This window comes from Acinonyx jubatus, chromosome E2, assembly GCF_027475565.1.
Source record: "Acinonyx jubatus isolate Ajub_Pintada_27869175 chromosome E2, VMU_Ajub_asm_v1.0, whole genome shotgun sequence".
Classification (NCBI taxonomy): domain Eukaryota; kingdom Metazoa; phylum Chordata; class Mammalia; order Carnivora; family Felidae; genus Acinonyx; species Acinonyx jubatus.
In genome coordinates, this window is record NC_069396.1 from 26,229,551 (window position 1) to 26,243,664 (window position 14,114).

The window sequence follows — 14,114 nt, forward strand, 5'->3', positions numbered from 1 at the left end:
GGGGAGGGGAAAGGCCGCGACGTGAGCGCGCGACCTCCGGCGCCATTTTGTAGAGAAACAAGCGGAGTTAACCGAAGAGGGGGTCGAGGAGAGCCGGAGTCGGGGACTCAGGAGTTTCCTGTGTCCAGCGCTGCCGGAGCCGCCTGAGGTGAGGTGGGCCGGGGTCAGGGGGCTGGGGCCGGCTGGCAGTGTCAGCTACGGACCGCGAGTGCCGGTGGGCGAAGGAACGGGGTGGTCCAGGGGCCATTGGGAGTGTTTCCCGGAGCTCCGCGGAGTGAGGGGCAGTCGGGACGGGGAAGTGGCGAGGCGGGAGAGGGCGGACTCTTCCCACGACTCGCGTACTCTTTGGGCTCCGAAGAGAAAAGGCCGGGACTGAAGGCTTCCCGGAGCGCAGGGCAGAGCGCCGGGTGAGACCCGGGGTGGTCCCCGGCCCGGGCCTGGAGGCTCTTGAGGGCGGCGGTGGCGGCAATTCGGACGGCTGGGCCTCGCTTCGCGCGGGCTGCACCCTCCTCAGTCCCCGCGAGCTCCTCAACTGCCCCTTTCTCTCGGGGCTTCCGGACGGGTGCAGTGGGCTTCGGCCCCCGAGGCCTAGTTCCAGAGGCGAGGGTCCGTGTTTGGAGTAGTTGGTAGGCTCCTGCTTCTTTCTGGTCGACCCGGAGCTGGCAGTCCCACTCCCGGTGCCCCCGGCACGTTGTCAAACCCCTGGTGTTTCGGGTGTCCGCCGGTGGGAGGGGCAGGCGGGAGCGAGCACTTCCTTATTACTTCTCGCCACAGGTTTTGTTCCACTCGCGCGCTGGGGCGCTCCGACTTTCTCCGAAGTCGGCCCTCCTTCACTTGGGCCGCTGTCTGTGCTGTAGTGGCGGCTTCTGCTCTCCCGTGGGAAGTGCCCCCCTAGTGAGCCGACCGCTTGGAGGCCTCGCGGCTGGGGCGGGATTGCCTTCCTCCAGGTTTTGTAGAGGTTGCTTAAGGCCGCACACGAAATACTTACTCGTTATCGTTACCAGTTCCGCTGCAGAATTCACCCACCTGGCCTCACACAGATAATTACCCCGCCAGGAGTAAGATTTGTACTTTACAAAAAGGAGATGCCTGATAGTGGATTTGGAAATGCTGCGTTTAAAATAAACTTTGAGAAGTAAACTTTTCCCCTCAAGCCACCCAATCTAACGTCACATTTCTTAGGACTCCAATAAAAAGCCTGTTTTCTTACTGTAAGCTGCGTAACGATCCTTAGTTTCTCTCCTTATTTCTGTGTAATTCTATTCTCCCAGAGAGTGATTTTAACAGCCAATAATTGAGTACTTTGACGGGGATTCTGAACAATGCTCTCGTGATGATCCGTTTGGTAGGAACAGGGATACTTAGATGAAAAAAAGTGAGAGGACAAGTAAAAAATTAGAAAGCAGGTCAAACAGATTAAGAACAAATCTGTTTTTGTAGAGATCTTCAGTAATCTGTTAGTAATCTGTGACTCAGGTTGACATTCCTACCTTTCCAAAGATTGACAGCATAGTGTTTTAACTATTAATAAAATATACGGTAACAGTTTAAATAATCTTGTTTTAGGACACAGCAAATCGTTACCTTGTCTAAGTAGAAAATGAGCTGATGATACATAAAGTTTTAGGCATCTAGTTGTACTTTTACTGAAATGGAAGCACGTTGATAAAACTGGTTGAGAGTTGAGACCGTTGGTCCCTTTTCAACAAGTGTGGGTCCCAAGTCCTTCATTGGAATCAAGGCACAAAGACTTGACCATTCATCACTGAAAGCATTTCCGTTTTTTGCCTAAGAGTGTAACCTTAGAAGTCTTAAGGCAGGGTTTTGTGGCATCACGGTGGAACTGAACTGACATGCTCTTGGTTCCTAACTCAACTGGATTAGTTTCTAGCTTAGTTTTTTCTCTCTAGTCTCTAACTTTATATTGGGCGTTTAAGTCCCGGTCTCGTCACCATGGACTCTTGTCAGGCTAAGTGCTGTGGCATCCCTTGAACTTTGGGTTGTGTCATTTAAAAACCAAACTACTGTGTGAGGACAGGAGACGAGATGCTTACTGTCTCTTCAAGACATGCATAAAGACTAATCTCATATTCATCCTTGCATGTTGGGTTTTCCAAGTAGGTTTTTGGTTAGATTCTGACTTACTTATGAAAAGCTTTCTTTTTAACCAGCCTGAATTGATGAACTTGAATTTTTATTTCATTCCATGAGGTAAGAAATCTTTGGTACTCAATGCTGTGGAAGGTAATTTGTCCAAAATAATTTTAATTGAATGCTCACACATTGTTTAAGACACTAATTTTTGGTAAGATGGTTCTGCCTCTCAAATGAACAAAAATAATTGCCATTTTGAAATGCTATATTTTATGAACTTGGTATACTTTATTAAAGTACAAAACTAACTTTCAAGTCATTTAAAGATATTAGCTGAAGCACTTCTTAAATGGCCCTGTGACCAAACTGAGCTTCCTGCTGGGACCTTTCAAAATGGTATCCCACTGAGTCTTATTTTAAGACCTTATATATAGAAAAATCCTACAGTTCCTTTTCTCTTTGCTCACAATTTTTGAGAAGCATGTTTCAAAGCTAAAATGGGCTCAAAACCTTTAGCACTCTCTATATACACACTATTTTAATGTACATTTCACTCATACATTTGTAAGAATGTAGCAAAGCAAATAAAACCAGTTCACTGAAAAGCACTGTTTGAAAAGTCAGTAATTAGAAGTGTAGACTTAATCTGAAACCCTGTGCTGAGATTTGAAGGAAATGCAGCCTTTGGAAGGGTAGAGTATAGGTTTAAGAAATGCATTTTGTCTTTAATGCTGGAAAGCTCTGCATAAACCTCCAGGATAAAATGTCTTGGTTAATGTTGTTAACAGTTGTCAGGAGGAAATTCCTAATATGTTGAATGCGATGTTAAACAGTTTTCAAGAGGTTTTTTTGTGTGTAATGAATGTGTTGTTGAACTAATTACGTAAAATATAAAAGGGAATGAAGTTGTGTTTCGAAAGACATCATCTTACTGTTCTTAATCCTCATCAAGAGCTCAGCATTTTCCCTTTCAGGTAATTAGTTTCAAAGTTTGTCACCTTGGAGTTATAGCTCATGATTTTGAAATGTAATGTTTAAAGTTTTTATGTACACTAATCATAAGAATAGTTATCCCTTTGTTTCAGACCTTTTCTCTCTCTCTGTCTCTCTGTCTCTCTTTCTTCTCTACCCCCAACATAGGGCTTGAACTCATGACCCCGACAGAGATCGAGTCCCATGCTCTAGCAACTGAGCCAGCCAGGCATCATCCCCTTTTGTCTTTTTTGCACTAGCTTTGTAACTAATCTCCACTATTTTTGCCCTATGGTTTGTTTATTATATATTTATTTTTATTACATAAGTAGTATGTAAGTACATTCTGGGTGTAAATGATTCCAGGAATATTGTTAATTCTTACACCCAAATTGCCTCCTAAATCATTGGTTTGAAAATAGCCATCCTCTGCTCAAAGTCCTTCAAATCCCTTGGCCTAGAGCTGTGTAACTGTTGATCCCTCCCTACCTGTGGCATCCTATTACTGTCTTATGCTATAGTCAAAAGACTGTTATACAGTGGTTCCTGAATGCATCTTTGCCTCTTTTATCTGGAATGTCATTGTTTGTATCTACCGAAACATCCATCATTTCAGTTCAGACATAAGTATACTGTCTATAAATCTTTTCCCTGATTTTCCTAAGCAAAATTGATTTCTTCTATACCTTTTGGCCAGTTTCACTTACCTATGGCATACACTGTTTTGCTTTGTAATAAGTTTTTCTGCCTCATTTTATAGTGGGTAAGGAATCTCCGCTTCCTCACAAAAACATGTAATTGCCCTGAATTGTAATTGAAAAATGCTTCATTTGTTACACTTGGGAAGATTTATAGAGGATTTTTTTTTGGACCGTATACTTATAATCCTGTTGACATCTTTTAGATGGTTAAACTTGGAAAGCTGGTCATACAGAATTAAGGTATCATCCTTTAGGAAATTGAAGCTGAGGAAAGTAAGGTGACTTAGTTTAAGGTCAGACCAGGTTTTTCTACTCTACCCTAGTGTTCATTTTGTATTTTCACACTCGGCTTGAATTCAGTACAAGGAAAAGAAAGGCCTGTGAACTTATTCATCAAAAAAGTGAGCATCATCTATGTGGTCAGCCATTTGTTTTTTTGAAAGAATGTTTGTCATCTTACAGTTAAAATCTCTGCAGGTTGATTGGTAGTTCAGGGTTTCACTTTCATTGAGTGGATTGGAGTTTAGCACATCACACTATGTCTATTAATAATAACTCTGTAGAATCAGGAGCTCCTGGGGTGGCTTAGTTGGTTAGGCATCTGACTCTTGGTTTCTGCTAAGGTCATGATCTCATGGGTAGGTTTGAGCCCCACATTGGTCTCTGTGCTGACAGCAGAGAGCTAGCTTGGGATTCTCATCCTTACTCTCTCCCTTCCCTCTGCTTGTGTGTGCGTGCGCGTGCTCTCTCTCTCACAATAAGTAAACTTAAAAAAATACTAATTCTATAGAATTAAACTGTTTCTTAGGTAATTAATTATTGAGGGAAAATTTTCCTTTACTCCTAATATGTGATTTCCCCCCATTTTATCGACCTGATTGACACACAATAGTGTTTTCTTAAATTTATTTTTTTAATATTTTTATTTTTATAAAAAAATTGTTTTAAATGTTTATTTTTGAGAGAGAGAGCGCGAGCGAGCGAGCGTGAGTGTGGGAGGAGCAGAGAGGGAGACACAGAATCTGAAGCAGGCTCCAGGCTCAGAGCTATCAGCACAGAGCCCGACGCGGGGCTCGAACCCACGAACTGTGAGATCATGACCTGAGTTGAAGTCAGACCTTAACCAGTTAAGCCACCCAGGTGCCCCTTTTATTTTTTTTTTAATTTTATTTTTTAAAATTTACGTCCAAATTAGTTAGCATACAGTGCAACAATGATTTCAGGAGTGGATTCCTTAGTGCCTCTTCCCATTTAGCCCATCCCCCCCTCCCACAACCCCTCCAGTAACCCTCAGTTTGTTCTCCATATTTGTGAGTCTCTTTTGTTTTGTCCCCCTCCCTGTTTTTATATTACTTTTGTTTCCCTTCCCTTACGTTCACCTGTTTTGTCTCTTAAAGCCCTCATATGAGTGAAGTCATATGATTTTTGTCTTTCTGACTCATTTCACTTAGCATAATACTCTCCAGTTCCATCCACGTAGTTGCAAATGGCAAGATTTCATTCTTTTTTATTGCTGAGTAATACTCCATTGTATGTATATACCACATCTTCTTTATCCATTCATCCATCGATGGACATTTGGGCTGTTTCCATACTTTGGCTATTGTGGATAGTGCTGCTATAAACATGGGGGTGCATGTGTCCCTTCGAAACAGCACACCTATATCCCTTGGATAAATACCTAGTAGTGCAGTTGCTGGGTCGTAGGGTAGTTCTATTTTTAGTTTTTTGAGGAACCTCCATACTGTTTTCCAGAGTGGCTGCACCAGCTTGCATTCCCACAATCATGTAAGTTGTATAGGTAGAGTGTATAGGTTTTATATGTAGAGTGTAATGACTTGATACACATATATTGTGAGATACCACCAATGTCTATTTGGATGAGATTTTCTTAGTTGTGATTAAAGCAAATACAGATTTTTTTTCCCCAGCAAGTTTTTGGAGGATGAGACACAGGATTTGAGTTTTTCTTCTCTTCAGTGTAAAAATAGAAAACTGTAGTGTGACAAACAGGTGGTCTTTTCTGTTGGAGTTAATTGTGTGATTAATATTTAACCTCAGTGTAAATTAACTTTTAACCTCTGAAAGATGGGGAAGGACTGAGGTTTTACAATGTTCTTCAGCACTGTAAATTGAATTCTAACAAATATGTGTATTTGTTAGAACAAATATGTTCTCTTGGTGTAGTTACATTTTTAAAGTAGCTCCATGAAGGATTCTCAGTTATCTTTTAGTAATTGAGTATATTATACACTATATTGCTTTACAGTTTTGCAGTTATTTCTGGGAAGATGCTTCTGAATATTTAGTTGATTCCAAGTCAAAAACTTGATTCCTTTCTGACTTTGGAGTAGGCATACTCTTCTGGTTCTCCACTTTCTCAGTTTTTTAAAAATAGGGATTTATTGGGGGTGCCTGGCTGACTCAGTCTGTAGAGTATGGGTCTCTTGGTCTCGGGGTCATGAGTTCAAGCCCTACATTGGGTGAAGAGCTTACTTAAAAAAAAAAAGATTTATTTGCTAACACTAACAGTATTTCAAACTATGCTGATGTATGGATTGGATTAAGTTTTGTAAAATTCTGAAAATATCCACAAGAGGCTGTTAAATGTTCTTTAACATCTTTAAGATTCTATTGAATTGAGTAAAAATTGCTTGTGTAAAGTGGCATGGTTAGGAAACAAGTTAGCTCATGCCCCATTTGTTATTATTTCATACCTATTTACTATTTGTTGACCATTATGCCTTTGGATATTTCCTTATCCCTTGTCAGCTGGGTTCTGAAAAACAAGTTTTATACTAGGCTTTTCTGACCTCAGTAATACATAATTTTGGGATGTTCATGATTGGCTTATTTACACTTGGTTTTTACTCTTTAGTTTGGGTAATGGAGAGTTAAGTCTACCATGTATATGCCCACTGTTAAGAATATTCCCCTTTCCTAAAGCAGATGGCTGGCTCAGTTGGTAGAGCCTGTGACACTTGATCTTGGGGTCATGAGTTCAAGCCCCACTTTGGGTGTAGAGATTACTTAAAAAGAAAAATCTATCATCTGTATATAAAGAAATAGAAAAGTAATGTTAACAAAAAAGGGGTCCCTGGCTGGCTCAGTTGGAGGAATGTGTGACTCTTGGTCTCTCAAGGTTGTAGGTTCAAGCACCATGTTGGGGGTAGAGATAACTTAAAAATAAAATCTTAAAAAAGAGGGGCACCTGAGTGGCTCAGTTGGTTAAGCGGCGGACTTCAGCTCAGGTCATGATCTCAATGTTTGTGAGTTCGAGCCCCATGTCAGGCTCTGTGCTGACAGCTCAGAGCCTGGAGCCTACTTCAAATTCTGGGTCTCCCTCTCTGCCCCTCCCCCACTCACACTGTCTCTCAAAAATAAACGTTAAAAAAAAATCTTAAGAAATTTCCCCTTCCCTTTTCAAACAGACAAATATGCCAAAGATTACAGAAGTTGAGATCATGTATCTAAATGTAAAATGTAGAAATTACATGAAAGTATTTAGTCACTCCTGTATCAGTAAGCCCTCAAGTTCTCTGGCAACCACAAAACATTGGTATATCTTGATATACTAACTTAGTTTTGGCATATTTGTATATAGCTTTGTAGAGTTCTGTGTTGAGTTTCAGTGACTAATTGTCTCTTAATGTGCTATTATTATCTACCTCGCTTCTACCCTTGCTTCTCAGTTCATCATCTAGAGTAATTCTTGTATTTTATTTTATTTTTTTTAATTTTTTTTTTTTAACGTTTATTTATTTTTGAGACAGAGAGAGACAGAGCATGAATGGGGGAGGGCAGAGAGAGAGGGAGACACAGAATCAGAAGCAGGCTCCAGGCTCTGAGCCATCAGCCCAGAGCCCGACGCGGGGCTCGAACTCATGGACCGTGAGATCGTGACCTGCGCTGAAGTCGGACGCTTAACCGACTGAGCCACCCAGGCGCCCCTAGAGTAATTCTTGTATTTTAAAAGTCATATCATGTTGTCCTGTTCAGGACCATCTGTTGATTCTCCATTTGTCTTTCATAAAAGCCAGAGTCCTTTAATTACCTACAGAATTTAACTCTGCTCTATACCTACTCATGTATTCTCCATTTCCCCCTAACTTATCACCCCTGTCCACCCAGTTGGTTTCCTTCAACTACACTTGACCTCCTTGCTTTGCCTTACAGATGCCACGCAGTCTCTTAGGAAGCCTGTGCACCAACTGGTTGATCCTTCTGCCTGGAACATTCTCTCAGATATGTGCATGGCTGAACCCCTCAGCTCCTTTTAAGTTTGCTTAAAGACTTCTTTCTCAATAAGGCTCACTCTGACCACCGTCAGAAAACTTAAATTGCATCCCTCCTGTCCTCTGGCTCACTTTTACCCTGATGTTTTTTTTTTTTCTATAGTACTTAGCATCTCCTGACATGTTTTATAATTTCTAATGATTACTATTTCTCACCTCCAGTGGGAATGCAGGCATATGTGTATGTCTCTTCACGGATGTATCTTAAATACCTGACACACAGTCAGTACTCAACAAATAGTTGGCTGAGTTAGTGCATATAGTGCATAAACTGTTTCTCTGATAAGTTGTGGTAGCCAGTTCACGAAAGCGATACACTATTTCTATCATCTGATGAATTTAAGTTGTGCTTGGCTTTGTGTTAACTTTGTAGAAAGCCATACCTGAGGTGTTCACATCTAGGGCTCACCTTACGGAAAGTGGATGCAAAAGCCATTTTCTCAGCAAGGGCACTGTTGGTGTTTGGGCAGGATAATTCTTTGTTGGTGGTGCTGTCCTTTGTGTGATGTTTATTTCATCTCTAATTCTCATTGTGTGCTAGTGGCTCTCCCACTCAAGCATTTAAGGGGCGCCTGGGTGGCTCAGTTGGTTGAACGGCCGACTTCAGCTCAGGTCATGATCTCGCGGTCTGTGGGTTCGAGCCCTGCGTCGGGCTCTGCTGACAGCTCGGAGCCTGGAGCCTGTTTTGGATTCTGTGTCTCCTTCTCTCTCTGCCCCTACCATAATCACGCTCTGTCTCTCTGTCTCTCAGAAATAAATAAATGTTAAAAAAAAAAAATTTAAGCATTTCAGAATGTTTTAGCAGGTGCGCTTGGCTGGTTCAGTCAGTTGAGTGTTGGTTGGTTTCAGTTCAGGTCATGATCCCAGGGTCCTGGGATTGAGCCCTGCTTTGGCCTCTGTATTGAGTGAGGAGCCTGTTTGAGATTCATTCTCTCTCTCTGCCCCTCTCCCCTGCCTCCCCCCACCCCAATATAAAAATTAAAAAGAAAACAAAAACTTTTGGAGATTACACTGCTTTCTAGTTTATTCCAGTAAATACCCTCTTGAGGTTCAGATTTTTGTCAGGATTATTTTATTTAATTTAGAGCCAATTATTATTGGTGTAAATCACAAGTTACTTAAATTTAATTTCACAGTGGCACATATGAGAAGACTGCGTAAAGAGAAGGAATAACAGATTTCACGGATCATAAAACAAATTTTCAACATTTTAACATCTCTGAAATTGGGATGCATCTTGTCCTAAGAAAAATACTATTAAGTAAACTTTTTTAGTGATACATAATGTAAAGATGCTTCTACAGTTAAAGACAAACCAACGTGAAATGAGATTGTGGAAAATTATCTCCATTTCATGGGTGATGAAGGTGGAAGAACTTTGCCAAACTTGGGCTACATTTTCCTTTTTGTTAGGCCTAGTCAAATTATATTTTAGGGTCCTAGAAATTAATATTGGTATTGTATTTTTCACAGTTCTGGAATGTTTTCAGTGCCCTCAAAGCTGATTGGTTGGCAGTGATGGTGAGGAAGAGCTATGGAATAAAACCCAAGGCATGTCTACGGGAGCCTGATATAAAGGATAATACACATGAAACAATAGTGAACAGTTTGATTAAATTAAAAAATTCTAATGTTTATTTTAGAGAGAGAAAGAGAGCATAGGAAGGGGAGGGGCTGAGGGAGAGGGAGACGCAGAATCCAAAGCAGGCTGCAGGCTTGGAGCTGTCAGCACAGAGCCTGATGTGGGGCTCGAACCCACAAACCGTGAGATCATGACCTGAGCCAGAGTCGGATGCTTAACTGATTGAGCCACCCAGGTGCCCCTAATTTTAATAGTGCATCATACATATTGAAGGGGAGAGGAGGTAGATTAGCCTGTAGATGATCTGAAGTGGCTTGGGAGGTTTTGGAGGGGCTGGGGCTTGAAGTAGGCCCTGGTCTTATTACCTGATGCATTGTCCACTTTATGGAGGCGTCTTGGCCTACCTTCTGGTAGTCACTAACTTTCCCCTTGAAGGTTATCAATGATCCGTTAGTTGCTATTTCTGATAATTTATAATTTCTATATAGTTTTGGTATACTGCCAGCTATACCTTTTAAAATCTTTCCCCCATGGGGGCACCTGGGTGGCTCAGTTGGTTAAGTGTCCAACTCTTGATTTCAGCTCATATCCCGTGGGATTGAGCCTCGCGTCTGGCTCTGTGCTGACAGTGCGGAGCTTGCTTGGGATTCTCTTTCTCCCTCTCTCTCTGCCCCTCCCCATGTGCTCTATCTCTCTCAAAGTAAATAAACCTAAAAAAAAAATCTTTCCCCCCATGATTTCTGCAGACTACAGGTATATTAGTTATCAATTACTGCATGACAAAATTCCTCCGAATTTAGCTATTTAACCTTTCTTGTTCTTTATTTCTAAGGCACAGCTTGGCTAGGTACTTCTGGCTCAGTGTCTTTCACAGAGTTCCAATGCAAGTTCCAATGCAAGTATTCCATGATTTCTGCAGACTACAGGTATATTAGTTATCAATTACTGCATGACAAAATACCTCTGAATTTAGCTATTTAACCTTTCTTGTTCTTTATTTCTAAGGCACAGCTTGGCTAGGTACTTCTGGCTCAGTGTCTTTCACAGAGTTCCAATGCAAGTATTAACGGGCTGCAGTCATCTCAAGGCTGAAGGGTGGAGAGATCTTACAAGCTCACTCACGTGGCATTTGTCTGGCTTCAAATTCTTGCTGTTGGTTTGGAGATATCAGTTGCTTGCCACATGTGTCTTTTCCATACTCACAGCATGGCAGCTTGCTTAGAACATAGGCTCAGAGAGAGGTAAACAAGACAGAAGTCAGTCTTTTTTGTAACGTACACTTGGAAATGACTATTTCCTTCTTTTGAAGCTACACTTAAGGTCCATCCCACTCATAAGGGGAGGGGATTACATAAGGATAGACCTTTTAGGGATTGTTGGGGTTGTTTTAGAGGCTGTCTGCCACAATGGACATTTGGTGAAGGTTCATCCTTAAGGCTCTCTTTAGGGATGCTGTTTGTAGGTTTTACTTACTACCACTAAGTAGAGGTCTTTGCTTGGTTTCTGATATTATGCATTCTAAGTTTTTTCCACTTCTCAGGCTACTCTTCATTTCCTTTCTTGAGTTCCTCTTTATCCACCCTGAAATACTAAGCTTCCTTAGGATTCTCTCTAGACGCTCTTATTTTCATTCTGTAGTTCTATCCCATCTTTTTTTTTTTTTTTTTTTATATGTCGATGACTCCCAGATCTATTATTTGTAGCTCACCCTTGCTATGTTGCAGGCTGTAATTCATAGTCCTGTCCAAATTGAATTCTTGATTTTCTTTCTTGCCATGTATTCTCTTAGTTGTTTCATGTCAGGAGTAAGTGGAATCCAGGTGCTTAGTGGAAATATATTTGACTGCTCCTTTTCCTTCACTTGTCTTGCTTATTCACAGTTTCAGAGAGTCCTTGCAGTTCTCTCTTGAATGCATTCACTTTGCTTTCCCTATAATCTTTTGTTGTTTATTTTTGAGAGATGAGAGAACGTGTGCTTGAGCAGGGCAGGGGTAGGGGGTGGGGAACAGAGGATCTGAAGCAGGCTCTGTGCTGACAGCAGACAGCTCGATGCGCGGCTCGAACTGAAGCTGTGAGATCATGGCCTGAGCTGAATTCAAGAGTCGGATGCTTAACCAACTGAGCCACCTAGGCGCCCCTCCCTCTTAATATTATCAAATTTCCTTGTGACCTCCTCTTTCTCAGTATTTTGCATTGTCAAGAGTAGCTTCTAAAAATGTTTACCAGATCATGCCGTCTGTTAGTATGCAAAGCAGATTAACGTAATAAACAACCCCAAGATATCAGTGGCTTAACAGAGTAGACATTTATACTCCGATAACTTTCCTCAGATAACTTTCATTGAGTGTTCATTAGGTTGCCTTCTGTGTGGTAATTCAGGAACCCAGGCTTCTTCCATCTTGTGGCATTGTTTTTCTCTAGAGGGAGTCCTCTTTGTTTAGCTGGCAGATGGTGATAAAACCAGAGGGTCATGAGTATGAGGTTTTATGGACAAGGTCCAGAAGTGGCTGGTATCATTTTTGGCCTGCGTTTTATTGGCTAGAACTTAGAATCTTGGCCACACCTATGCAAGAAAGGCTGAGAAATGTAGTCTAGCTGTTTAGCCAGGGAGAGGAAACAGATTTGGTAAGCATCTACCTAGTCTCTCCTACTCCCTTATTCCCTAAAATATACTTAAACCAATTTATGTAGCTTCTAGGATCATCTTTATGATAAAATCTAGAAGTCTGAGATGGGGGTTCTATACATAAAAGAGAAGAAAGCCACAAAATGGGTCTTAGTTACCTCCAGAAGACATTTCATTTTGGCCACTGTCAGGGTTAGTGTGTGGGGATTGTATTTAGGACCGTGATTTATTACAGCAAAAGGATACAAAGCAAAATCAGCAAAGGGAAAAGGCATATGAGGTGAAGTCTGAGGAAACTGGACTCATGCTTCCAAAGCTGAACCTCTCCCAGTGCCTTTCCCAGTAGAGTCACATCAGACACACTTAATTCCTTCAACAAGGAATTGTGACAACACGTATGTGCAAACTGTTGCCCAGCAGCGAAGCTCCTGAGAGACACAGTGCCTAGGATTGTTATAGGCACCTTCTGCCTGTCACCCATTAAAATTCCAGGTTCCTGGAGGGAAGGTAGGTGTTACACATGAACCACATTTTTTGGTACAGTTTAGTCACAGTGAGCCACTCTTATTAGCTCTTGGAATGGGGATTAGTTTTCCCCAAATCCAGGTTCTCACACTAGCCACTGGCCAACCTGGCATGTCTTCCTAAGGATAGCAGTCGCAGGCCTTCTATGTTAACTCTTTTCTGCTCAGTAAGTGAGGTGAATGGTCTCCATCAAAAGGGATTTTGTATAGAGAATATGCAAAATTGGAATATGCAAAATTTTGTTGGCCTAATATTTTGTCTTTGAAAATTACATTTGTATTTCAGTAGGGAAAAAAAGTTCAGTTCCCTTCTTATCTCCTTTCATCTAACTTTTCAGATAGTTATTTTTGTATCATTCTGGATACTCTACATATAAGGACATATATATACACAATGCTGTTCTGAAACTTGCTTTCCTCCCTATAGATAGTATTCCTTTTTATGATTTACTTAACCATTGCACTTTTAGGGGGATATTTAGGCCTTTTTCACTTGATACGTTTTTAAAGAGTTGTTCATTTCCTGGATGAAAAAGGAATGGATTAAAGATGATTCCTGGGGGGAAAAAAAGATGATTCCTGAGTATTCAGTACAGAATTGGGGATTAAGTGGTCTAAAACTCTTACTATTCATCCTAAAGGTTGGAGATACTCCTATCAGGAACTGTTTGTTTTAGGACTTGGTATTAAAACACTTATTTAGACTCTTAATGATTTTGAAGGTGCAATACAAGGATTTTTGTTCATTTTTAAATCCTCTTACCTCTACTGCCCAATTCTTTAAAGTTCTGTTAAATACTGTCTTTAAAATTCTATTAGCAATTGCCATTTAAACTATTCTTCAGCTATAAACTTGGGATAATACCTTCCTCAAAGAGTTACCAGGTTTAAATAAACTAATATACATAAAATGCTTAGAACAATTCTGTTTAAGTATTGTGATTGTACTGGGATAAGTTATCCTATTTTGTACACAGTAATTATATTTAAGAATTTAATAAGTAAACCATTTTGGATGAATGGATTGGAGCTGTGTACTATAAATCTAGAATCTCTGCCTCTTGGAGGAGTATTAAAGATTGCTGTGGCCTTTTGCCTCATTGCATCTGAGAGCAAAATGGGTCACCAACAGCTGTACTGGAGCCATCTGAGGAAATTTGGCCAGGGGTCTCATTCTTGCTGCATTTGCTGGAACCAGCAGGGTCTGACCCAGAAATACACTCTCAGTATGTGCTGCCAGTATTTCCGTCAGTCCGTGAAGGATATAGGCTTCATTAAGTTACATTAAGTGAACTTCCTTGAATGGGTCATCCAAGATAC

At 41.1% G+C, this 14,114-nt stretch overlaps 1 protein-coding gene across 7 annotated transcripts in view; it reads left to right on the forward strand.

Annotated features, from left to right (window-relative positions):
* The first annotated feature begins 4 nt into the window (after positions 1-4).
* The window catches only part of CNOT1 (CCR4-NOT transcription complex subunit 1), a 101,495-nt gene continuing 87,385 nt past the window's right edge, over positions 5-14,114 (forward strand). For 4 of the 7 annotated variants that reach the window (XM_015074541.3, XM_015074544.3, XM_015074547.3 and 1 more), the window contains exon 1: positions 6-148. The gene's annotated coding sequence lies outside the window, so the exon portion shown is untranslated. Of the gene's footprint in view, positions 149-7,943; positions 8,048-14,114 lie in introns of all 7 variants that reach the window. The other 3 variants (XM_015074543.3, XM_015074542.3, XM_053210351.1) reach the window with 2 other exon arrangements.